The following is a 26613-nucleotide window of genomic DNA, read 5'->3' on the forward strand; positions in this document are numbered from 1 at the left end:
GTTTTTTCGTTTAAAATTTGCAAATAAAAACAGAACTGTAAATACCTTTTTTTACATTGTTTTTTTTTTCGTTTAAAATATGCCAATAAAAACAGAACAGTAAATGCCTTTTTTACATTTTTTTTTCGTTTAAAATATGCCAATTAAACAGAGCTGTAAATGCTTTTTTACATTGTTTTTTTTTTCGTTTAAAATATGCCAATAAAATCAAAACTGTAAATGCCTTTTTTTACATTGTTTTTGTAAACTGTGGTGAGTTTCTGAGTGGTGTCTTTTTGTGTCTCGTTCAGATTTCTTGGTGCTGATGTCATGCTCTCTAGCTGTTTCGGTGGGGGGTTTCTCTTAAACCGTCCATCTCCTCTTGATATACTCTGTTGTTACTATATATTGTTTTTACTCCGTGTTGCAGTTAACGGGCGATTCCTTTCTTTACATTATATGGATGGTGGAAATTAAAGTTTAGGTACTGTCCAGTGAAAGTTGGCTCTCGGTATACAGATGACATAAATCCCTGACCAGTGCGGGTTATGAACACATCTAGGAAATATAATTTGTTGTTATTTTTTTTTCATCGTGAACTGTATAGTTGGATGGATCGAGTTCACATGGTCTAGTAATGTTTAAACATCTTCCTGATGGGGCCAGAGTATGAATGTGTTATCTACATATCGCAACCACATTGTTGACTTTAGTGATGTTGATCCTAATGTCATTTCCTCAAATGTTGGTCCTAATGTCATTTCCTTCTATGTAGTATATATATATATATATATATATATATATATATATATATATATATATATATATATATATATATATATATATATTGTGCTACATCTAGAATCTTGCTGTTAAATCAATGTTGTGGCCTTAAAGGGTCGGAAGATATAACGCAGACGGGTGGTAATTAATACAATTTTTTTGTTGTGTTTTTGTTGTTGTTGTTATTGTTGTTGTTGTTTGTTTGTTTTTTTACTTCGCTTCTCTTTTTACTAATATTCATTCATCATAACGATTTTATTCATGAAAGTCCATGCAGCGATGTAATATGTTAAATCACTAATTAACCAATATTGACAGTATTGATGGCATTAGCGGAAATGTCGACCGATTTTTACCGTGGATAAATAGTTGTCAAACTCCACTATATATATATATATATATACATATACTGGCTGGCATCCCGGCGTTGTCCGATCGTACAATACGCTTAAGCATATTTTAATTTATGCAAATTGCGTATGAATTATTATAGAATCAATCCTCTATTGATTATTATATATTACGAGGAATAATTTGCCCTGTGAACTAATTCGCAAAAACAATAAAATAAAATAATAATTCCCTCTGTGTTTGTTTACAATATAACGTCAGCTGATTTTGGGCTCGGCGATGAATGCCCTGAAAAATTCAATTCTGATTAGCGTTTATTTTTAAAACATGCAAACGAAGAAATGATTTGCGGCCATTTTAAATGGTACCTCTTCTTTTATCCTAAATTGAACTCATTGATAAGAAAAAATTGAAATAAAATGAAATGCACTTGGGCTTGAACAGGGGATCATTCGAACTGTAGTCGAATGCTCTAGCACTAAGCTATATCTCCAGATTACAATAAATCTGTTTTTAAAAAATAAATTATTTGCTAAGATTTTATTATCTCCATTGGTCGGTGTAACATAAAATATTCCTCTGTAAATATACTTCTTTTTTATCTATAAGAGAGAAAAGCTATTTTTAAGATCGGATTTTTTTTTCGATTTTCGATACTTATCGGATGAATTTCTGTATAAAATATATATAAGAACACTGCCAGACATATGAATTAGCTTTGTGTGAAATTTGCAAAAGATAGGTTCAGCCGTTTCGGAATCTATAATGGAGGGAATGAAACACACACGAAGTGACTTTTATATAATAGTAGAGATAGAGATATATATGAGTATTGCTAAAGTGTGCGACTCAAATCCACATTAGCAATCTGTTGCGTTAAATTGGTTTTGTAAGCTAAAAATTGAACATTGCGACTGACGGAATCAGGTATCACTTCTTTTGTTGTTTTTACAGATTATTTTTCTTTTTAAGAAGAATAAGAAAGAAATTAGAAAACATTTTTACAGATCATTTAGATTTTTGTTCTTTGTTTTTTTCTTTCTTTCTTACCTTCATTCATTCATCGTGTCTTTCTTTCCTCATTTCTTTCTTACTTGTTTCTTTCTCTACTCCCTTTGCTATTTCCTTTCTTTTCTTTTCATGTTTATATTTGCTTTATTTCACTCTTTCCTTCTTTCTTTCTTTTACGCATATTTGCTAAGGTGATTCAAGAAATAAGAAAATAAGATGAAATTTGCAATGAAACGAATAACATTCCACACAAAAAAAAACACAAATGTTTACTTTATTTACATTATTTAAAATCTCCATTGAAAACACATCGGAATTTTTTTCATCATAAATTTATGTGTACTTTAACATTGTCTCTTATCTCCTACCATTTTGAACGTTTTATTTAAATTTTTAATTTAAAAAAAAAATGGAAAATCTGCAATCAACATTGGTGCTTAGCAATAGTTTCTATACTAATATTCGTTCAGTTGAATTGCTGTTGACTTTGATAAGTTGAAGTTCTCTATCTTGAGAATGAAGTCTCTTCCGGGAAATGGGGGTTAAAATGAATGTAGGCAAATGTAAAATGTTTTCCTGCTCCAGAAATAATATCTAAATAGATAACAAAATAGTTAAAAATGCCGAAGATTTTCTGTTTGTTAGCTCAATTGTGCCAAGATTCCCATTAGCTGAGAAATAGGAATAGGATCCTTTCCATTTCTACGTCTAAAAGAAAACATATGGAGTTATGAGAGGTATATCAACGCTTCTGAAATTCAGACTTTACAATGCATCGACAGTTCCTATTGCCGTATATAAAATTAGGATATGGACTATACTAGCAGAACATGAGTGGAAGTTCAATGTCTTTCAGATGAAATATTTAATAAAATAATTTAATTTAAATATTTAATTTAAATTGGGAAAGAAAATTACGAAAGATGGAGATCTCCTCCCTGAGATAAAGAGCAGTGTGACATTGGGATGGGCAGCTTTGGAGAAAGTGGAGAATATCATGAGAAGCCGAAAAGCAATTATGTCAATCAAAGGGAAGATCTTCAATGAATATGCACTAACTGTGATGATCTACGGTAGTGAAACATGGGCCCTGACAACTCGCCAAAGTGAAATCTTGGCAGGAGCACAAAGGAAGGTGGAAAGGGTAATGTTAGGCATCACTCTACAATACAAAAAGACAAACATCTGGATCCGCTAACAAACAAGAGTCATTGACATCAATACTGCCATCAAAACATCCAAACACAAATGGGCAGGGCACGTAGCCAGGCAACATGACAACAGATGGTCCATCAGGACAACAGAATGGACACCTCGTGAACATAAAAGGCCAAAGGGAAGACCCAGAACGAGATGGAAGGACGACCTGATACAGCACATGGGTCCCACATGACAGCGAATAGCTCGGGACAGGGGGTATCTCATAAAACCTTTGTTGATGTTATTGGTTTAATAAGTATCCTTGGAGTAACTTTGCGAATTATAAAGATACTTAATATTAACATATCAACGACATCATTCTAATAATTGGATTGACGTTGTATGAACATGTTTCTCAATAACCAGACCCCAGTTATATAAAAAAAAACATATCAAGACAATATAATTCGAGAAAGATCAAGAGAGTGATAGCCAAAGAGGTGGCACAATCGGATAAGAGTTCAGACTAGCATGCTGTTACTAGCAGCTGAATGTCTCACTCAAGTCCATGATAATCGGTGGATTTTGTTCTAAAGAATGTGACGAAGTTCTTTAGAGTATGTACATAAGGCAAATGAATTAAGTAAATAACCATATATATCTTTGAACTGGTCACTTTACCATTTGCTCTCAGTACTCCTCACTGAATTTTGTACCCTCTACCTTAAGAAATATTTATTTGCTTCCCCACGAAAGCAAAATGTGATACAAAGTCGTTTTTAATGTGTGGGGAGCATCTCCTCAAACTGGGTTCTTTTGAATTAGGTAAAAATAAAAAGTGCCTTAGTATAGAAGGGTTTCTCCTACATCGACTAAGGACAGATTAACATAAGTGTAGCATCAGAACAGATATTACACTGTGATCTTAGCCCGGAGGCCAGATGTACTTTTTTCTATTTAACAATTGTACCTTAAGAAATTTCGAACTTTTTTTTTTCCTTTTTGGCTTAAGTTGTTGTGGGGGGGGGGGCAGAAATGTTCTCTTTTTATTGTTTTCTACATGTAAATTGCTATTCATACCTTAGTTACTGAATGTTTTCCTTGTAGTATTTTCTTGTGATCCGTCCAGACTGAGGGTTGGTGTTTTGTAATTAAAGCTTTTTCTTTATACTTTCAAAAGAATTCATCACGAAACTGATGGAAGGCAGCGATCATTTATTCAATCCGATCTTCATTCCAAATCACTTGAGCAGCAGAATTGGAAGTTAAAGAAAAAGATCAAAATCCTTAATTAATTATTCTTGACAGCTCATCTAATTTTTTTGTTATTCTTAAGTAACTAAATTATATAATAGGGGACTTAATCAATTATCTGTCGCGCTCTTTTCTTTGTTTATATAATAATGTAAAATGCAAATTGCTCAATAGCATCATGTTCTTTGTTGCTTTATTTTTACAGCACTGTAAACCACTTATAATATACGAGAGGCGTGCAATAAGTAATGTCCCTGACCCACTTCCAGTTGTCTGATCTAGCTGAAATTTTGCATGCGCAATGATTTATATATCTACGGGTTATGTGGCAAATTACAGCTCTGAACTAATCGTGGTTTCTGTTTTACTGAACTGAGTCAGGTGTGAAATGGAGCCTGTTGAATGTCAAGCAGTGATCCAGTTTTTGTATTTGAAAGGACATACACCACAGGAGACTTTTGATGAAATGAAAGAAACTTATGGTGATAATGCCCCATCATATGACCTTGTAAAACGTTGGCATCGTGAATTCAAACATAGCCGGAAGTTTGTGGAAACTGCTCCCAGACCTGGTTGCCCCCCTTCTGCCATTGATGAGGCATCTGTCCGTCAAGTTGAGGCTTCCATTTTGGAAGACCGGCGCGTTACTATTCGCCAAATAGCCCAAGATGTCAAGATTGGTACAGGATCTGTGGAAATTATCATTCATGACCATTTGCATATGCATAAGGTGTCTGCCAGATGGATTCCCAGGTTGCTCACACCATTCCAGAAGCGAGAACGTGTCGAGTGCTGGAGGATGGATGTGCCAAGAAGATGAGTCAAAGTTTTTCAAAAGACTGATTACAGAGAATGAAACCTGGGTCCATCATTATGATCCAGAGACCAAAGTCAATACAGTGGAAGCACTTGGACTCACCACCTACAAAGAAGGCAAGGGTGCAGCCCTCTGCTGGCAAGATCATGCTCACAGTCTTCTGAGACCAGGACGGAGTAGTGATGACAGATCTCGTAAAAAATCCGTCGTCTCTGTCAAACGTTTTAGGCATACATACATACATACATACATACATACATACATACATTTAAACAGACAAGTGATATTTATATTATAGATTAAAATTTCGCTCGTTTATAATGTATTTTGTTCAGATTTCATAAAATGAATTGGACGAATCACGCATAAAAAAACTATTTCCTTTTTTGTAAAACTCGCATTTTAAAAATAACTTCATCTAAAAGTAAATACGTATCCAAAATTGCATGTAAATCTAAATATTAGTCGATCTTTTTAAAAACATTTATAAAAAACATGTTTGTCAGAACGTTAAAAATGGTCACTACATAGAAACGTTGTTTTAAGGCGTCGATAATGTAAACACGATGTTAGTTTCTCGTTTACATTATTTTCTTACACTGATTTTTTAAAATCTATTACCGGTTTATTGCATGTTTCTTTTGAATGTTGCAAAAGTTATGATAACATTCATCTTTATAAAGTTTGCATTGTGTTGCATCGCGGGGGTAAGTTTTATGGTTCGCTTTGGAGGTCTCTAATATTTTGTAATTCGTTCATCTTTCTCTTTCTTCAATTCTTTCTGTTCGCGTTTCTTCTAGTGTTTTTTTCTTTTATGCATCTTTAATGCGATCTTTTTTTATTCTTTTTACGCATATATGCAAGTATGTTCTTTCATTTTTCTCTCTTTTTCTTCGGTTTTTTTTTTCATCCTTTTCTTATTTCCATTTTTACTTGTGTATTTTTCTTTCTTCGTTTTTTTGTGTCTTTTTTTTGGGGGGAGGGCCTTTTTTTGTCTTTTTACGTGTCTATCCTGCTTTTGTCATTCATATATTTTCTCGGTTCTTTCTGGGTTTTTGTTGTTGTTGTTGTTGTTGTTGTTGTTTTTTTGTTTGTTTTTTTTTTTTTGCTCTTTAAAGTGTTTTCTTTCACGCTTCTATATCTTATCCGTCGCCAATGGTATGTTCTTTCTTTTCCTTTTCCGTTTTTTTTTCTTTAGTGCATCCATACTATTATTTAATTATTTCCAATTTCAAAGAATGCAGAGTTGAGATTCGCGAAAAATAAATAAAATCGAAAAATAAAACCGAAAACATATATTTAAAAAGAAATGTACATTATATTGGATAGCACTTGTATTATTTTTGTTTCATACAACTGAGAATTGTATTTACATATTTTATTTCATACATTTGATTCCTGTCTTTCTATAGATATTTATCAGCTTAACCCGAGTCAGATGTCTTGCGTTTTGTATTTTTTCTGTTTGGGGAATTTCAAACAAACGCAGGGTAAATAAGCAGAATTCCCTTTAGCAAGCCAATAATAGCATACAGCCATTTTTTCTAAGTACAAATATGCGTCTTGCCTTCGGGTAATTAATATGATCTTCTATGATCTATATAATAAACTAAACCACTTCATGTTCGCACGCATATTATCACCTTCCACACACGTTTAAACAAACGAGATCGTCCGGTCATCTCAGATAGCGATTGATGATTAATCTGAAATCGCTAAAATTACAATTTTCAATTAATGAATAATAAATAGATATATTTGTTATATTTATTTTTAAAAAAATTGTGCTGATAATGAAAATTATTTTTGCAGAAGAAAAAGTAATTTTTCTTAGTATTATTGGCACTGACAAACAAAAGGAATATAAAGCTATGCACATTGCTATAAAAGTTCCGCGAATTATTATAGTTTTACTGAGTATTTCTTACATGAAAGTAAGTTTTACTGTTTTATAGTGTCTCTGATAAATGTATTAAAATATGTTTTTAAAAACACAAAGCATAGTGTGGTTAAAAAAAAATTAAATAAATTCTCACAGTAAATAATAATAATATAATAATAGATAAATGTCTATAACTATAATATATTTAGTTTACTATTACACTATATACTGCATTTATTGACATAAAAAGATTGAATCTGATATATATATATATATATATATATATATATATATATATATATATATATATATATATATATATATATATATATATATATGATTAGTTTTTTTTGGAAAAAGAATTCCAGCAGAGTGCTTAATTAAAACGAAAATCCAAATTTTAAGAGCGTATTTATATTTTGTGTACAGAAAGTTGTTAGTTGAGACAGATCATTGGTACCGTCGGTTTCAAGCCCGATAATAAGGCCCGTTTAAGGTATCCTTAACAATATATTATCGAATATTGGCTGAAGAGAGCTTGATAAGGATACCTTAAACGGGCCTTATTATCGGGCTTGAAACCGACGGTACCAATGATCTGTCTCAACTAACAACTTTCTGTACACAAAATATATATATATATATACTTGTTTATTGTTATATAAACATGCTCACATCCCGCTGCTACAAATAGCCACTTGTTCCAATCAAACAACAGATATCATCAGGCAGCGACTTGACTATTCAAAAGTTCAATGAATATTCATTGAACTTTTGAATAGTCAAGTCGCTGCCTGATGATATCTGTTGTTTGATTGAAACAAGTGGATATTTGTAGCAGCGGGATGTGAGCATGTTTATATAACAATAAACAAGTATTTTTAGCTCTTTTTATTGAGCACTATCTAACAACCTCGTTGAATTCATTAGTCCATTACTTTTGAATATAAAAAAACCCGAGTATATATATATATATATATATATATATATATATATATATATATATATATATATATATATATATATAGTGGAAATGGTAATTAATAAAAAGTGAAGAAAGTGCTCAATACCGTTGTAGAGCAGATATGCATTTTATTTTTTATTACCGTATCTTTCTGTTAAGTTACATTATTGTTTCAGCTACTTGGCCGTTTTTGGCCGTCTGTAGCATCCTCAGACTTTTACAGAAAAGATACGGTAATAAAAAATAAAACACAAAAAACGTGTATATATATATATATATATATATATATATATATATATATATATATATATATATATATCAGCCTCAATCAACGCCTCGATACGGGTCCGGAACTGGGAGCATGCCTTTTCCAAAAGCGCCGCCGGGAGATCTGCGGATGTCGGTGATCAGGCTGGCTTTGATATTGTGGGAGGTCATGTTGGTGATGTTCTCGACGTATGAGTAAACGAAGTAGTCCGACGCGTTCAGGTCGGGGGAGACGTGAGAGAAGGGTATAAAGTCGTAGTCTCCTTCTGAAGTCAAGTCTAGGTCTCTTTGGACTTGTAGGCCGGCGCCGTCCTGCTGACACACTCAGGGTCTGTCATCTTATTGCATCAGGGGAGACCACACTCTTCAGCACATCCAGGTACACTTTGGTGTTTATTTTCAACCCGACTGCAAAGATGTGAGGTCGCATGATATGGCTCTCACTTGAAGCCACACCAAAAACCATAATCGTGGCCGGAAACTTTGTTGAGCTGTGCCCTCAACCGTTGAACCGTCCGGGTTTGCATTTTGAGGGTGTGGACAATGGTCCTGTTGTCATAACTTGGATCGGTCGAGAGGATGAGTTGTACGGCGGCGCATCTCCGATCTAACTCGTTGAACATTGTCACTTTCAGGTTTGGTAGAATGTTCCTATTGCTCTTGGAATTTGTACACAACTGGCTAACTAGTCGATGGTCGGCAAAAAAAAAACACATTTTCATCAAATGGAAATAGAATCATGTCGTTTTTTACTGATGCGATAATTTTATCGTTCAATCCTGTAATTTGATTTGCCCCACCCTCTCTTCTTCTCTGCAAGCCCTCTCTCTCTCTCTCTCTCTCTCTCTCTCTCTCTCTCTCTCTCTCTCTCTCTCTCTTTCAAACACACACATATACAGGCGTAATAATACTATTATGTCATGTTTTTCAGAATTTCTGATCTATTTGTTACTTCCTTTTTCCCAGCTTGTTTTACTCGTTGGTCAAGTGGTCTCCACCAATTCACTGTTTTCATACTGTAATGCAACTTCCTATTCCAGTAGCTTCTTTTCAAGAATTACAGGCATGTGAAACTCTCTTTCTGGTGACTGTTTTCCTTCTACCCATAAGCTTGACCTTTTCAAAACTAAGGTCAACAGTCATCTCATGGTTTGTGATAATCATCTTTCGTTAGCTCCTTATATCAAGTAGCTTGATACCTTGTCTGGAGCTATTTCAATAAAAATAAGAAATACAAATATAGATATAGAACATAGTCTCGAAGTTAGGTCATCGATTTTTTAAACACACTACATAGCAAAAGTTATATTTTTAGAATTGTGGTCTATCAAATGGCAATTTACTGATTCTCTCTACCCTAAAGTGTAAAGTGTATAGTTTTCCAATATTCCAAAACTTTTAGGGGAAACAATATTTTAAGGGACTCCACAAAGTTGCCATTTTGAATTTTGAAATGTCTTAAAATATTACGTTTCTGAATTTTTTGGACGGGGATTGGTTATTCGTATTATCTGGATTCTTCGGACAACTGTTAATTTTCATAACGTTTCGGTCGATGTAACCTTCGACCTTCTTCAAATGTATTTTGTCAAACTCGGGAATGTTTCTGTTGAACTCGGGAATTTGGACGGAATTTCAAACGGAACTCTTTATTCACTTCACGGGAGTAGCATGCTCTCGTTTCGTTAGCCATGACTGGTTAGAGTCCCTAAGTAATTCGCAATTGTATTTTTCGGTTGCCCACATTGCGAATTGAATATTGCACCCTTTTAGGGGAATATTACTTTTACAAATGATTTTTCCAAGTTCTCGAACCACAACGCAACGGGTCGTTTCTCTCTCTCTCTCTCTCTCTCTCTCTCTCTCTCTCTCTCTCTCTCTCTCTCTCTCCATCTATCTATCTATATATTTATTTATCTTATAGTTTTCTACACTCCGTCAACGGGTCAAGCTAAAACCTTATTAAATATGCTAACACTTGAAGCTTTGTTAATTATTTTGACACTTCGCCGCCAGTTGTCTGCACATTTGCCTTGCCCTTTGTTTAATATGATGTTTTCACACTATTAACATTCATATCGTTCATTTATTTATTTATTTATATATGCGGGGGGGGTGAAGGTATGAGAACTACTTCGCAATTCTCCGTTGTAAATCCTCCTACTCCCACGGTTTGCAATAGACGCATTTAACTACTGAATCGAATGTCCTTTCATTTATACCTCCTCGTCCTACTCCTCTCTTCATCTTTTTCTTTTGACTATTTTTAATATTTCCTAATACCCCTTTTCTTCTCTTCCTCCTCCTCATTCTCATTCATTTTCCAGTCTCTTCCTCCTTATTTCCTGTTCTATCTGTTACACCTTATCCTTACTCTTCTTCCTCATCTCACTTCTCATTCCTCTTCCCTTCGCGTTCATTTTCTTTTCTTCTATATCCCCTGCTTTTCAGGTCTTTTCGCTTCTCTCCCCACTCCTCATTCTCCTTTCTCTTTCTCTCTCTTCCTCCTTGTTATTCCTCTTTCCCTTCTCTTTCTACTTCATCATTCCCATTCTCTTCACCACCTCTCCTTCTTCGCGGCTCTTTCACCTCCTCCGCCCTCTTACTCTTCTCCTTATTTCCTCCTCCCTTATTTTGTTTGGTATTTGCTTTCTTAATTTATTTTTATTATTCATTGATTTCTGCTATATTTTTTTATTCTATCTTCTTATTTCTCTTTCGTTTTCTTTTTTCACCTCTCTCCCCCTCTGTCTATCCTTATCTATCTATCCATGTATCTATCCATCTATCTATCTATCTATCTACCTATCTGTCTGTCTGTCTGTCTTTCTATCTATCTATCTATTTATCTTCTGCTTTACAAGTTCATCGTAAAACCATTTTACTGCACACGACTCCAAGGGCAACACGTACAAATTACTTTCTTCCTATTTATCCGAACCTATCCGATCATATTTCCTTTATGTTCTTACATGTGCATATACACAAATCCACACAAAAGCATTTAAAGTTGCACACACACGCATGCAGGCGCATATACTCATACACACTTATTTCCAAATTTAACCCTTTTTCTTTCCTTTTCTTTATTTCGCTTTTCTCTCTTCTTTTTCTCTCTCCTTTTTCTCTCTTTTTTTTCTCTCTTCTTTTTCTCTCGTGTATGCATTATTGACTTATCGATGCTGTCGTGGCTTACAGAAATGTTTAGATCAAGTTCCGATTGTATCGGATTAATAGCCGAGCACTGGAAAATATATGAAACTGCAGTCCCCCACAGTAAAATTATACATATGTGCGCGCGCGCGCGCGTGTGTGTGTGTGTGTGTGTGTGTGTGTGTGTGTGTGTGTGTGTGTGTGTGTGTGTGCGCGTGCCTACTCGGCGTATTCCGGGATGGAGTAAATGCATTTTTTTTTTTGTCTTTAACTTTTATTTGTTTGCATATTTTAATCTTTATGCGGAAAAAGAAATAGAATTGTAGTTGTAAAAAAAGGCAAATCCGATATTCTTCAATGTAAAATATGAGCTATTCCACTTTGCTGAATTTTATTCAGCAGTGATTAATTAAAAAATGCTTTATATTTTTGAATCGTATTGGCCGGATAAAAAGACTAATTCTTTAAATAATTTGTAACGAAGTGCGTTATTATTAGGACTATGACAACAGAATATTCTTATCATTGTTTTGACTCTCGAGTATATATCCGACACAGTTAGACACAGTTAATCAACTAAGAACCACATCACTCTATATAAAATAATATAAGATATCAATGGCTAAACACTCGAGAGTCAAAACAATGAAAAGAATATGCTGTTGTCCTGGCTCTAGTTATTATATTGCAAATAACATGACACACAAATAACAAATGAACATGTAAATTGTTGGATTAAAGGCTGTTTGAGTCCGACTTTGTAAATCCGATAAGATATCATTTTCTGTAATAAGAATCATTGACAATTCGTTTTTGAATAACTGAAAATGGATTAATTTGTCATAAAACAGGCAGTACAAAGCAAACCTTCTGTCTTTTTGTTTCGTTAGTCAAAAATTATTTGATGCGTGTAAAAGTTCACGACATTCTTTCTGAAGAGACAGAAAAAACGTTTGTTTGAATAACATTATCTTATTTGAACACAAACTATAAATTCATTCCTTTTTGCGGAATGTTATCCTCATCTTTATAGTTGTTTCATCGCGTTTCGACCAACTCATCCTCTCGCCTTCTTCAGGTGATTAACCGTGACGGGATAGGAATGCTAAGCCTTGTAACTATATCCCTATTAATTACTGCCTTCCATAGTTGTTGTTGTCTCGCCACGTTTTAGTCAACTAATCCTCTGGCCTGCTTGGGTAGGATTGAAACCACTATCTTCTAACAATGCTCACCTGAAACCGTAGTGATTCAACAACTCTATCCACTGCGCCACGTACCCCGAAGGGCGATCAAGGTTGGATATTTTGGTCTTATAAATCCAAGTTTTTTGTTTTTATCTGGTCTTTCATTGTCGGGTCTGTACCAAATGATATTACATGTTATTTTTTATTGGAATACTTTTAAGATGAGTAATTTGTGTATTCATTCTTTTTTTGCGGACTGTTATCATCATGTTCATTGTTGTTGTCGTTGTCGTTGTCGTTGTCGTTGTTGCTGCTGCTGCTGCTGCTGCTGCTGCTGATGATGATGATGATGATGATGATGATGATGATGATGATGATGATGATGATGATGATGATGATGATGATGATGATGATGAAACAACAACTATGTAGATGAGGATGTAAATAACTAAATACACAAATTACTCATCTGAAAGGATTCCAATAAAGAACAAATCTAACAAACTATGATATTGAGATTGCATCAAATTACTCTCGCCAGAAGGCGATTAAGCTTGCAAACAATGAAAATTATATGTCATATTCTGGTACGAAGTATATCATCCAAGTAAAAAAAAAAAATCCTTATCTACAGAAATACAGGGTTAAGCGATAAAATTGTCGCCCTAGAAAAGATGACATGATTCCATTTCCGTTTGATAAAAACAGTTTTCTTTCTTGTATGCAGGCCATCTATTAGTTAGCCAGTTGTGTACAAATCCCAAGAGCGATAGGAGCCTTCTATCAAGTTTAAAAGTGACAGAATGTTCAACGAGCGATATCGGAGGTGCACTGCTGTACCACTTATGCTCTGGACCGATCCAAGTTATGACAACAGGACCATTGCCAACGCACTCAAAATGCAAATCCGGACGGTCCAACGCTTGAATGTGTTCCCAGAATGATGGAACCAAAGAAGTTTCCGTTCACGATTATGGTTTTTGGTGTTGTTTCAACTGAGAACCCATCATCTCACATCTTCGAAGTCGGATTGAAAGTCAACACCAAAGTGTACCTTGATGTGACGAGTTTTATCTTCCCTGGTACAACCAAGTGGTCGCTGGCACATCCTGGGTGTGGCAGCAGGACTGGGCGCCGGCCCACGTCTAAAGGGGCCCAGGCTTGGCTTCAGAAAAAGTTCTACGACTTTGTACCCATCTCTCATTGCACCCCGCCCCCCTTTTCCCCCGACCTGAACCCGCTGGACTACTTCGTTTGGTCATACGTCGAGAACAGTACAAACATGATCTACCACAACACCAAAGCCAGCCTGATCCCTAACATTCACTGAGTATTCGCCGAGCTCCCCCCGCTGAAGTTCCGGACCTGCATCGAGGCGGTGATTGAGGCTGAAGGTGGATACATTGAATAAATGTCATCTCTACTACATAATCAAGTTACCTGAATTGAATTATTTTTTTTCAATAAAAGTTTTAAATTAAAGCTGTAGTTTTGTTTTCTTTAGGGTGACAACTTTATCGCTCCATCCTGTATATCGTACATCGTGTTCAACGATTGGTAACTTAGAAAGTAACGGGACTTTCCAGAGCGGCTCCAAAGATAAAATATGTTCTCACTTGAGCAGCGGAAAATTTGATAAGACTTGATGCTTGCGGACCATCAACTTGAATTCTAATTTACCTTACGATACATTTTTTACCTCAGCACCGTGTTCTCGTTATCCACAAAAGATGTACAATCCTTGCCTTTGTCTTAATAGACTAAACGCAGCATTCTTTGTCTGTGTTTCTGCTTTTTAGAAAAGTCTGACGATTACTATTATATCCAGGTTTAAAACATTGAGACTGTATAGGGATATAAATTTATCTCACATTTGCAGGGTGACCCGACGTTGCCCGGGATTGAATAATGATTAATAAATGTCCCACACTCCCATATTTTGAATCACCTCTGTCATATAAAAAAAACCTACTGGTGATTTTATATGTTCCACCTTTCTACTTATGTAGTAATAAAACTTATCAAATGTACTTGTGATGTTAGGCTGTTTAAGATTTTAGTTTTGGTCAAAATCGCTTGTCCCTTCTTTCATCGGATTATTTTGATTATAGATTACCGATAATGTTCGAAGATATTCCGTCATAAAATCTATCTAAGAACACTGTCAGCCACATAGAGTACTTTCGTGTGAAATTTCATAAAAATTGGCCCAACCGGTTTCGTATTCATAGGGAACGAACTCACAGACACACAGACAAAGTTTATTTTATATAATATACTAGCAGGCCGCCCGGCATTGCCCGGTTGTAATATGACATTTTGATTAATACAGATTTCGTATCTATTATTATAATAGCATTGGTACCCGGCGTTGCTCAGGTCGACATAAAGTTTCGTTTTGAACACACCTACTATACTAAGGATATTCATCATTTTCATCGTGGGTAACGTCGATACCCCCACCCACACACACACACACACAACAATTTAAAAAATAAAAGAACAGATAAAAACATGTAAATGTAATCGCCCCCAAAAAAGAAGTACGTGATACCATCTCCACCAGGTGAGATTCTAACAATAGTAAAAATCATTTATTTATGGGCGTCCGAAATGGCTACCCTTAAAAATATGCGAAGGGAATGCGGTATTATTTCGGAGAACACTTACACATTTCCTTTACCCTATCTCCTCCCTCTTTGCTGTCGATGGCTGTTCAACAGTCGACCGAAGGAAAAGATTCTTAAGGAAATATCCTTATCTCGAGAAAGTTCTCAATGAACAGCCGTAAAAAAATAATATAAAATAAAAAATATTAAGTTTTCTTGAAAAAAAAACTAAATTTTTTCTGTACTTTCATGTAACAATTTACGCTTTTCGTAAACATTTTTACATATTTTCTTTAATATATATATATATATATATATATATATATATATATATATATATATATATATATATAAAGCTGAACGTCTGCGTGTGTGTCTGGTCACGAATAGGCTCCTATATGGTTGAGTATTATAGAAAACTGATCACATATAATGATAGAAGATGTATCGAGACACAGGAATGGGTATGTTTGATTTGGCATAATGATGATTCATTAAAATTGTGGGGTCTGCGTACGCGCCTGGTCCACAAAGTATGGAAATTAAAAATTTAAAAATTTAAAAAAACGTTTACAATTATTTTTGATATAGATGTGCATAATACTTTGATAAGTATGTTTTAACTTAAATAAGGATGGTATAATAAAATTGTAGCGTCTGCGTTCGCGCCTGGCCTCCATCGAATGGAAATAGGCACGAACTTTAATAAAGACTTTTCATATCTATCTATGTTTTTAGGCTTTTTGTTTGTTTGTTTTTTTTTGTTTTGAAAATGTCAAACATAACCAAATAAAAAAAAAGAAACGAAAATAACTGCAACATTATTATATATTTTTTTAAAACGGATCGATTAGAAGAACGCATCTGTTTTTCAGTTGAAAAAAAGAGGATGGGATGGGAAATTATCATGTAACGAAAAGGAGAGAAGATAATATGATCAGGTATTTATTTCTAGTTCGAGTTTCAAAGGTTTTTACTAACTCGACGTCACCCTATAATTTAAGGAGGGTAGAAAGTGGATTTGGGGTTTACTTTTGGCAGCCGCGTAACTCTCGTATCCATTATTTTGCCACATTCCAGCGACGATATTTCTGACAAAAAGAGAAGAATCGGGTCAGAATCATAACAACAACTATAAAGATGATGATAATAGTCCGAAATAAATAAATAAAATATACAAATTACTCATCTCAAAAAGAATTCCAATAATTAAATAATAGAATCTATTCCATCTAATATTTATTTTTGACCTTGAAGAACTATTTTTTAGTTCATTACATCAAGTGACTTTATGCCTTGTCTGGAGCGATTTCCATTAAAAAATTGTATTTGTAATATTGCTGGTATAAAGGATTGAACCTTCAAACTAGAGAAAACAGTCACTACGAACTGATTTTCACATAGCACTTTTATCTGATTCGCCACAGGTATCTGCGGCAATGATAGTCTAAATTTTAAGAGCCTTAAACTATTTTATTTTATATGTGTAACTTTCTATTATAACTACTGATTACTATTCCTGAGTTTGACCAGAAGGTTGGTTACATCGGTCGAAATGTGAGAATAATATTCAGGTTCAGAAGAGTAGCCTAAATAATCGTAATAGTAGTATAATTTTTTCTCATCTCAAAAACATACAACATCTATTAGGAAAGTCGTAAATTCTGCTTTGTATATATATTTGTATAAAGGAAAGTCGTAATTATGCCTTGTATGTGTTCGGTTAAATATACACTAATAATTCTTGCTCGTCCGATTCAGTATCACCCCGAACTGCTTATGGTAGAAAAAATAGTATAATATTCGCTCGCTTCAAGTAACTAGCAACCAAATTAGTGCATGATAGTTCATAAAGATATTTTCTTTAATCTTGCTAATAATATTTGAAAAATTGCACTGAAACTAGATAAAGCATACAAAATGTTGTATGTTTAGTGCATTGCATAGATGCTGGATACGATATGCCGGTGATAGAAAAAAATATCTGACTTTGAAAAGTAGTTAGTTGTATTTTTAAAACGAGGAATGGTAGAAACACTAAATGAAGCCCCTCCAATCTGTAATGGAATGGGGACAAAAATGGAGGGTCACATTCAATGCTGCCAAGACTAAGCTTGTTTCCTTCAATGATTACAAGAAACCTTCTCTGCCACTAATAGCAATGGCCAAAAACACATTACCTGAAAGTACTTCCTTTAAACTCCTCGGCCTAAGGTTCACATGGAACATGAACTGGAATAGATACATTGAGAGTATTGCCAAGGCTGTTGCGAAGAAGATGGGCGCTCTCTCTCTCTCTCTCTCTCTCTCTCTCTCTCTCTCTCTCTCTCTCTCTCTCTCTCTCTCTCTCTCTCTCTCTCTACCGTGCTAGAAAACTACTTACACCTGAAAGTATCCTGTACCTCTATAAGGCCACCATTCGCCCATGTATGGAGTACAGGGTTCTAGCCGATGGCACTTAGGCCATTTTTTTTTTTTTACTTTTGAAATCGCTACTATATATTGGGTACAATATAATAACCAATAGGAATTGGCTCTATAATGATAAATACGAAATCCGCATGAATTAAAATATCATATTTAAGCGTATTTATGACGGCTAGTCTATTTAAAAGTAAAGTCGATTGTCACGTCAAGACATAATAAATTAATAAAAGTAAATGATAAGAATTAAAATTTCCTTAATTGCAATTTCTTCTGAAGACTTCTTAAAGTTTTAGCTTTAAATTTTATCCATTTTCTAGAATCAAAATTATACAATTGATTTGGATCAAAATTGTAATAAGCATTCTAGGCATAAGGTTTAGTATTGTTATAATCTTCATAGATGGACATAAAGTGTGTAAAACTTCTGTTCGAGTAATTAATTTTACCCTTAACCTGAAAAGGGTTGATATGCCGTAAAACAAAAACAACCACCCAACCTTTCTAGGACGAGTATTTTTAGAGTATATTTATTTGAAACAATAAACATCCTCAAATACAATAAAAAAAAATTAGTTTGTTTAGCCGGGATTTAGAAGGAAGCATAAAATATTGCTAAAAGGTTCGAATTGATTGTGATTTTCAAATTTTCAAATTCTTACATTGTTCCTAGTGTTTGCATTGGTGAAAATCAGTTTAAAATACAGTGAAACATAATTGCATGCTAATTACATGTGTCAGTGTGAAAAATAAACTTTACATTCTTCATTAATTAATTGACTAAAAATATATTTAATTGACAATGCGAAAATGCCTAATAACTTACAGCCATATTTTGATAATGTTAGATAATTAGGCAAGATCACATCATACAATGTTTTTCAGAACAATTTTATTATTCTGCATAAAAAACTTTGGTTAATCAATGTAGTAACACACAGACACACACACACAGACACACACACACACACATATACATATATATATATATATATATATATATATATATATATATATATATATATATATATATTGAGTAAAACGCTTCATAATTGTGAATTTAAAATCAGTTTCAAAAGGAAAAACAAAGAAACCAACCAGAATGTACGATCGTTTCGGAAACGATGTTTATTTTATTGAAATTGACAATAAGTATTGACAATAATTTAACAAAAGTTTTGTCCTTTAAACATAGTCTCCGCATCAGCAATAGAGGGGAGAAGTTAAAGCCATCAAATTAAAACTAGCATTTTAGTCTTGAGTAAGGTATATATTGCTGGAAATATTTTTTTAAAAAAATAAAGAAAACAAAATTATAAATTTTATATATGAACATCGTTTCCGGAGCGATCCTACAATCAAGTTGATTTTGTGTTTTTTTTTCCTTTTGAAACTGATTTTTAATTCACAATTATGAATCGTTTTACTCAATATCAATATTTTTGCTTAATATCAATATAGCTCTAGGATACCTATACCTATTGAGCTTATTATATACCTACAGTACAATGTGCACTGTTTTCTTTTAAAAGTATTAATACATTTACTAATACATTAAAATAAACTCTGCTCTTTAGACTCCAGGTCTAATTCCTTCTAATATATATATATATATATATATATATATATATATATATATATATATATATATATATATATATATATATATTAATTTATTTTTATTTCGGGCTATTATTCTCATCTTTATTAGTTGTTGTTTTAATAAAAGATAAAAAAACAACAACTAATAAAGATGAGAACAATAGTCCGAAATAAAAATAAATTAATATATAATGCTCATCTCAAAAATGAATTCCAATTAAGGAATATATATATATATATATATATATATATATATATATATATATATATATATATATATATATATATATATATATATATATATATATATGGAATGTACGGGTCATCCTATATATATATATATATATATATATATGGAATGTACGGGTCATCCTAGCCTAAAGGCTGGTTAGGACGTTGGACCTCTTGGAATCCATAACAATTTACTTCCTATGCTATTTTAATGCATGTTCACATGAACGATTCTTGCGTAAATCAACAATATATGCGTGCGTATGTTTGTGGTATGTGTGTGTGCGCGTGTTCGCAATCGCATGCATATGAATGCTTATATGAGAGAGTGTATGTTCATGCATCAGTGTGTATATGCCAGGGAGTGGCGATGGTTGTTTCAATGGCTCCACCCAAACAAGCCGAAACAACGGCCACCTTCGACTCCCTCCTGTCGATGACGTTCAAGGCCGGACACCTGCATATGAATTAGTGGAAGAAACTGCAACCTCTTGAGAATATTTTTAAGTATGGTTTCTCCTTCTTACTTTAGCTGTGAAGGTCATTTTGTTTCAGTTCTTCTTATTCTGTTGCCGAGAAAGAGCTTATATCGCATTGCAGTTTCAAGTGTTCAGAGCTATTAAAAAAATTGTTTTCTTTTTTTGCTCCAGGAAATATAGATACTTATATAAGACACATGAACATCATAACATCGGTCTTGATCGATGTAGTCTTTCAAAACAAAATCTCAAATGATGAGGTTCTTAAATCAGTCGTCTGTTTCTCTTCTTTTCTTTATCAAGTTCTTTGCCAAAGATGAGACTTTTTTAGAAACTAATTTCCTTACATTTTGCGAGCTTTAATATTACTGTCCATAAATCGTCTGCGGTTGGCTATGGGTAAGAACTTGATGAGGATGTTTGACATTATTACATTTGTAGTAGTAGTAGTAGTAGTAGTAGTAGTAGTAGTAGTAGTAGAAGAAGAAGAAGAAGAAGAAGAAGAAGAAGAAGGGGAAGAGGAAGAGAATTTCACACACGCAACCCTCACACACACGTGGTATCTCAAGGATATTTCATCTATATATTAATACGATAGGGTGTGTGTTATTTTCTGTGTCACGCTTAATCCGCGTCGTTTAATTGCTATGTACCTCCATTTCTTGTCATAAATAATTTTACCAAGAATTCTTCATAAGTTTTGGTTTTTGTTTCGATTATAGCTGATGGCTCTTAAGTAATCTTTTTTTTATATAATTTTATAAAGAATTCTTCATAAGTCTTGGTTTCGGTTTCGATTATGGCTGAAGGAACTCAAGTTATATATATATATATATATATATATATATATATATATATATATATATATATATATATATATATCATAAGTTTTAATATTCAAGCTAATGTACCCAAGTCATAAGAATTTTTTTTCTTTTTGAAATCGCAACTTTATAATATATAAAAATCGATAGAACATTAACTATATAATTAATAATATATATTAAACTATATAATTAATAATATATATGAAATCTGCAATAATTAAAATATCATATTTAAGCGTACTTTTCGACCGGGTTTCGCCGGACGTTCGTGCTAGCTTAGATAAATACTTTTGCAGTTATAACAAAAAAAGCTACAATAATATCAGAGCGTCTCCATTTACACTGAACATCTACAGAATGCCAACATCAATATATTACATATGAATGAGTCCGCTGTGGAATTTCCACAGGTCCCGCTAGTGTTGAATTATTTGCAATTTCCTCGAGTAGGTGTGAAGCTAATTTGACTAAGAAACGAACAAAAATGTTAAATTATAGGTTCTTTCTAATATTGGCAGCATCGAAAATATTTTTAGAAATTTAATAAGAGTCTTTAATATGTTAATTGCCTGTAATAACGCGCGAAACGTACGTTCTTTATTTCTCTCTTTCAATAAGATATTTATGATACTGTCTCAATGATTTCCACCGTCGTGGTTTTTTTATTCACTTTTCAAAGACGCCTCTGAACGATTATGTTCACCATTCGAACGCTTCCGATTAACTCACACATATGCAAGCTACGTAACGTATTTGAGGACAGATTTACACATACACGAATACTTTTAGAAACCGTTAGTAATGTGCTTACTGCAAAATGTTTTTAAGGATTAGAATAAATATATTGTTTTGTGATTTTTTTTATATTAAAGTTTCCTTCATAATACTTCGTATGTGAGGTATGAATCACTTACGTATTAGGATCAGGTGGGGTTTTTTTTGTTTTTTTTTTTCATATTAGATATTAATCTTGATATCGGAGTCGATAGTTACGATTTATCTTGCAATTATTTAGACCCGACAAGATGACAAACAGATGAATTAAATTCATAAATAACAAATCAACAAATAACAGGTTTATTGAATTGTAAGGGTACGGGTAATGAAAAGGAGCTGCGTCAGATGCCACGGGACGGATTGATGTGGCGTGTCTAACGTTGGCGGTGTCGCGGTTTCAAATCACCGCCTCCATTTTTTCCTTCTTTCTTTCTTCGCCCCCCCCCCGCTCCTTCTCTTACCGGCTAAACACGAGTGAAACGTTCGCAAACACGAGTGAAACGTTTGTCAAACACGAGTGAAACATTCTCCAAACACGAGTGCATTCACCAAACACGGCTGAAACGTTTGCCAAACACGAGTGAAACATTCGCCAAACACGAGTGCATTCACCAAACACAAGTGAAACGTTCGGCCAAACACGAGTGAAACGTGCGGCTAAGCACGAGTGAAACGCATGAACATATATCAACAAAACACCAAGAAAACAGGCGATTTAATTTTTACCCTTTAGATGAAATTAATTTAGATGGAATCAACAAACTCCCAATCTACTCTTGATTGCATAACTTTCGTTCAAGAATTAAATAGAGTCGTTTGTTTGTTTTCATGGGAACCAACCTCACTAATATTACGCCGGCAAAATGAATACAACTCATTCTGGTCAAGTCAAGGCAACTTCCCCCCTCCCCTGTGGGGCTGGACAGCAAAGACCATATGTGGAGGAAACCCCACATATAAGATCTTGGTCAATGTAGGGACAACCCTTAATACCAATTGTCACTATCCAGCTCCCCTACTCCCCGGGAAGCTGGTTCACATTTTCCCCTTCATCTCCATATTAAAAAACGGCCTTGTGCCTAATTTGCTCAGTGGGGAAGCAAATAAATACCGGCAATCCCCCCAGACACTCCCCTGTGGGGCTGGACACCAAAGTTCCAGACCTTATGTGGGGGAAACCCCACATATAAGACCTTGGTCAATGTAGGGGCAACCCTTCATACCAATTGTCACTATCCAGCTCCCCTACCCCCGGGAAGCTGGTCCTCATTTTCCCCTTCACTCTCCACATTAAAATACGGACTTGTCCCTAATTTGGTCAGTGGGGAAGCAAATAAATACCGGCAATCGCCTAGGGAGCAACGACTGACGCTACCAGTCACGTTGTCCGAACCCACCAGCAGCAGGAGCAGCCATTCTGAGCAGCAGTTCAAACAGCCCTTATCAGGGCTAATAAGTTTTTTCACAAATGCGATCCACTACTGCTTGCTTCCTGAGAGACAGCAGTGAACTTCACTTCCAGTCTCCAGTGCTTCCGGCTCGCTCCAGCACCTCCAGCTCACTCCTGCAGCTTTCCAGCCCTTGGTGCCTCTCAGCTCGCGTCAGCGCCTCCAGATCACTCCTGCAGCCTTCCAACCATTGGTGTCTCCTAAAGGCTCACCTGTCACCTTGCTCGAACCTAGCTCCCTACCGGTCGTCCATTCCTTAAACGCTGATCTCTCCGTTCTCAGTATCGTCCGTTCCTAAACACTGATCCCTCCGTTCTCGGTGTCGTCCGTGCCTAAACACTGATCACTCCGTTCTCAGTGTCGTCCGTGCCTAAACACTGATCCCTCCGTTCTCAGTGTCGTCCGTGTCTAAACAATGATCACTCTGTTCTCAGTGTTGTCCGTGCCTAAACACTGATCCCTTCGTTCTCAGTGTTGTCCGTTCCTAAACACTTATCCCTCCGTTCTCAGTGTCGTCCGTGCCTAAACACTGATCCCTCCGTTCTCAGTCTTGTCCGTGTCTAAACACTGATCCCTCCGTGCTCATTGTCGCCCGTGCCTAAACACTCATCCCTCCGTTCTCAGTGTCGTCCGTGCCTAAACACTGATCCCTCCGTTCTCAGTGTCGTCCGTTCCTAAACACTGATCCCTCCGTTCTCAGTGTCGTCCGTGCCTAAACACTGATCCCTCCGTTCTCAGTGTCGTCCGTTCCTAAACACTTATCCCTCCGTTCTCAGTGTCGTCCGTGCCTAAACACTGATCCCTCCGTTCTCAGTGTTGTCTGTTCGTAAACACTGATCCCTCCGTTCTCAGTGTCGTCCGTGCCTAAACACTGATCCCTCCGTTCTCAGTGTTGTCCGTGTCTAAACAATGATCCCTCCGTTTTCAGTGTTGTCCGTTCCTAAACACTGATCCCTCCGTTCTCAGTGTCGACCGTGCCTAAACACTCATCCCTCCATTCTCAGTGTCGTCCGTTCCTAAACACTGATCCCTCCGTTCTCAGTGTTGTCCGTGTCTAAACACTTATCCCTTCGTTCTCAGTGTCGTCCGTTCCTTAACACTGATCCCTCTGTGCTCAGTGTCGTCTGTGCCTAAACACTGATCCCTCCGTTCTCAGTGTCGTCCGTGCCTAAACACTCATCCCTCCGTTCTCAGTGTCGTCCGTTCGTAAACACTTATCCCTCCGTCTCAGTGTTGTCCGTTCCTAAACACTGATCCCTCCGTTCTCAGTGTCGTCCGTGCCTAAACACTGATCCCTCCATTCTCAGTGTCGTCCGTGCCTAAACACTGATCCCTCCGTTCTCAGTGTCGTCCGTGCCTAAACACTGATCCCTCCGTTCTCAGTGTTGTCCGTGTCTAAACAATGATCCCTCCGTTTTCAGTGTTGTCCGTTCCTAAACACTGATCCCTCCATTCTCAGTGTCGTCCGTTCCTAAACACTGATCCCTCCATTCTCAGTGTTGTCCGTGTCTAAACACTTATCCCTCCGTTCTCAGTGTTGTCCGTGCCTGAACACTGATCCCTTCGTTCTCAGTGTCGTCCGTTCCTTAACACTGATCCCTCTGTGCTCAGTGTCGTCTGTGCCTAAACACTGATCCCTCCGTTCTCAGTGTCGTCCGTGCCTAAACACTCATCCCTCCGTTCCCAGTGTCGTCCGTTCGTAAACACTTATCCCTCCGTCTCAGTGTTGTCCGTTCCTAAACACTGATCCCTCCATTCTCAGTGTCGTCCGTGCCTAAACACTGATCCCTCCGTTCTCAGTGTTGTCTGTTCGTAAACACTGATCCCTCCGTTCTCAGTGTCGTCCGTGCCTAAACACTGATCCCTCCGTTCTCAGTGTTGTCCGTTCCTAAACACTGATCCCTCCGTTCTCAGAATCGTCCGTTCCTAAACACTGATCCCTCCGTTCTCAGTGTCGTCCGTGCCTAAACACTGATCCCTCCGTTCTCAGTGTTGTCCGTGCCTAAACACTGATCCCTCCGTTCTCAGTGTTGTCCGTGTCTAAACACTGATCCCTCCGTTTCCAGTGTCGTACGTTCCTTAACACTGATCCCTCCGTTCTCAGTGTCCACCATCCGTTCTGGACCACTTAGACGTCAAGCTGATCGTTCAAGACCCAGCGAGCAACCCTGAACCACGCTAAATCTAGAGTACCTGTTTCCCGACCTTCGAGGCGACCAACATCCAGATCCAACGATTATTTTTTTTCTTTGCTTCCTTTAAAAAAAATAAATGGTGAACCCTCGCCTTTAACCAAACAACCCGTGTCTGTCATTCTTCTTTGCCTTTTTGCTGTTTACCGTTTGCCTGTGTCTACCTTGTTAGTTGTTGGGTCGATTATCCCCGGACGACTGGCCCTGCAACAGCGGTTTAACGTGGACATCACTAAGGTTAGTAAAAGCGGTTAGTCGATCGAGGTTAGTTCTCCACGTTGGTGGTTGAACAGGGACGTCACTAAAGTTGGAGAGGAAGCTCGGCAGGTCTGATCACTCGGGGTAGTTCGGATGTAGACGTTGCGTCGAGGTTGCGTTACTGCTGTTTAGGCTGGGACAGAAGTTTAATTAGAAAGTACAAGTTGAATCACACAAAAGTATAGGAGGTGAGTGGCCCTGAAAAGCAGTCGGTTGGATTGCATTTATATGACTATTTCAAAAAAAAAATAGTAACAATCATTAAATAGGACACTCAATATGGCGACCTAGCAACGTTTTTAGAACTTAAATCTCCAAGTAGTTGATACATAAGGCGACTTAATATAACAACTTCATGAATGCAAAATAACCGATAGTTGCCAGATCTACAATTAAAGATAGTAGAGTTGTCAATTTAAAATTTGCCGCCTCTAAAAAAAAAACACCCTGTATAATAATACAACGATTAGGAAATGCTATATAGACACTATGTTTGTTCATTCATCAATAAAATTAGAATGCGTCTTTTTCACCTTTCAGGGCTGTTAACTTATGACATCTAGTCATTGACAAATTAAACCTTCGATTACAGTTACAATTATATACACTAAAAAGTAAATAATAAACAAGGACAAGAACTACTAATCAAAATAGAAAATGGAAAATGCCAAGAGCATTTCAGAAATGTAACAACAAACATTGAAATATAATATGTAACTATATAATAATGTAACAACAAACATTGAAATATAATATGTAACTATATAATAATGTAGCAACAAACATTGAAATATAATATGTAACTATATAATAATGTAACAACAAACATTGAAATATAATATGTGACTATATAATAATGTAACAACAAACATTGAAATATAATATGTAACTATATAATAATGTAACAACAAACATTGAAATATAATATGTAACTATATAATAATGTAACAACAAACATTGAAATATAATATGTAACTA

Source organism: Euprymna scolopes, chromosome 6 (assembly GCF_053919585.1).
Source record: "Euprymna scolopes isolate OS-2025 chromosome 6, ASM5391958v1, whole genome shotgun sequence".
NCBI classification, from domain to species: domain Eukaryota; kingdom Metazoa; phylum Mollusca; class Cephalopoda; order Sepiida; family Sepiolidae; genus Euprymna; species Euprymna scolopes.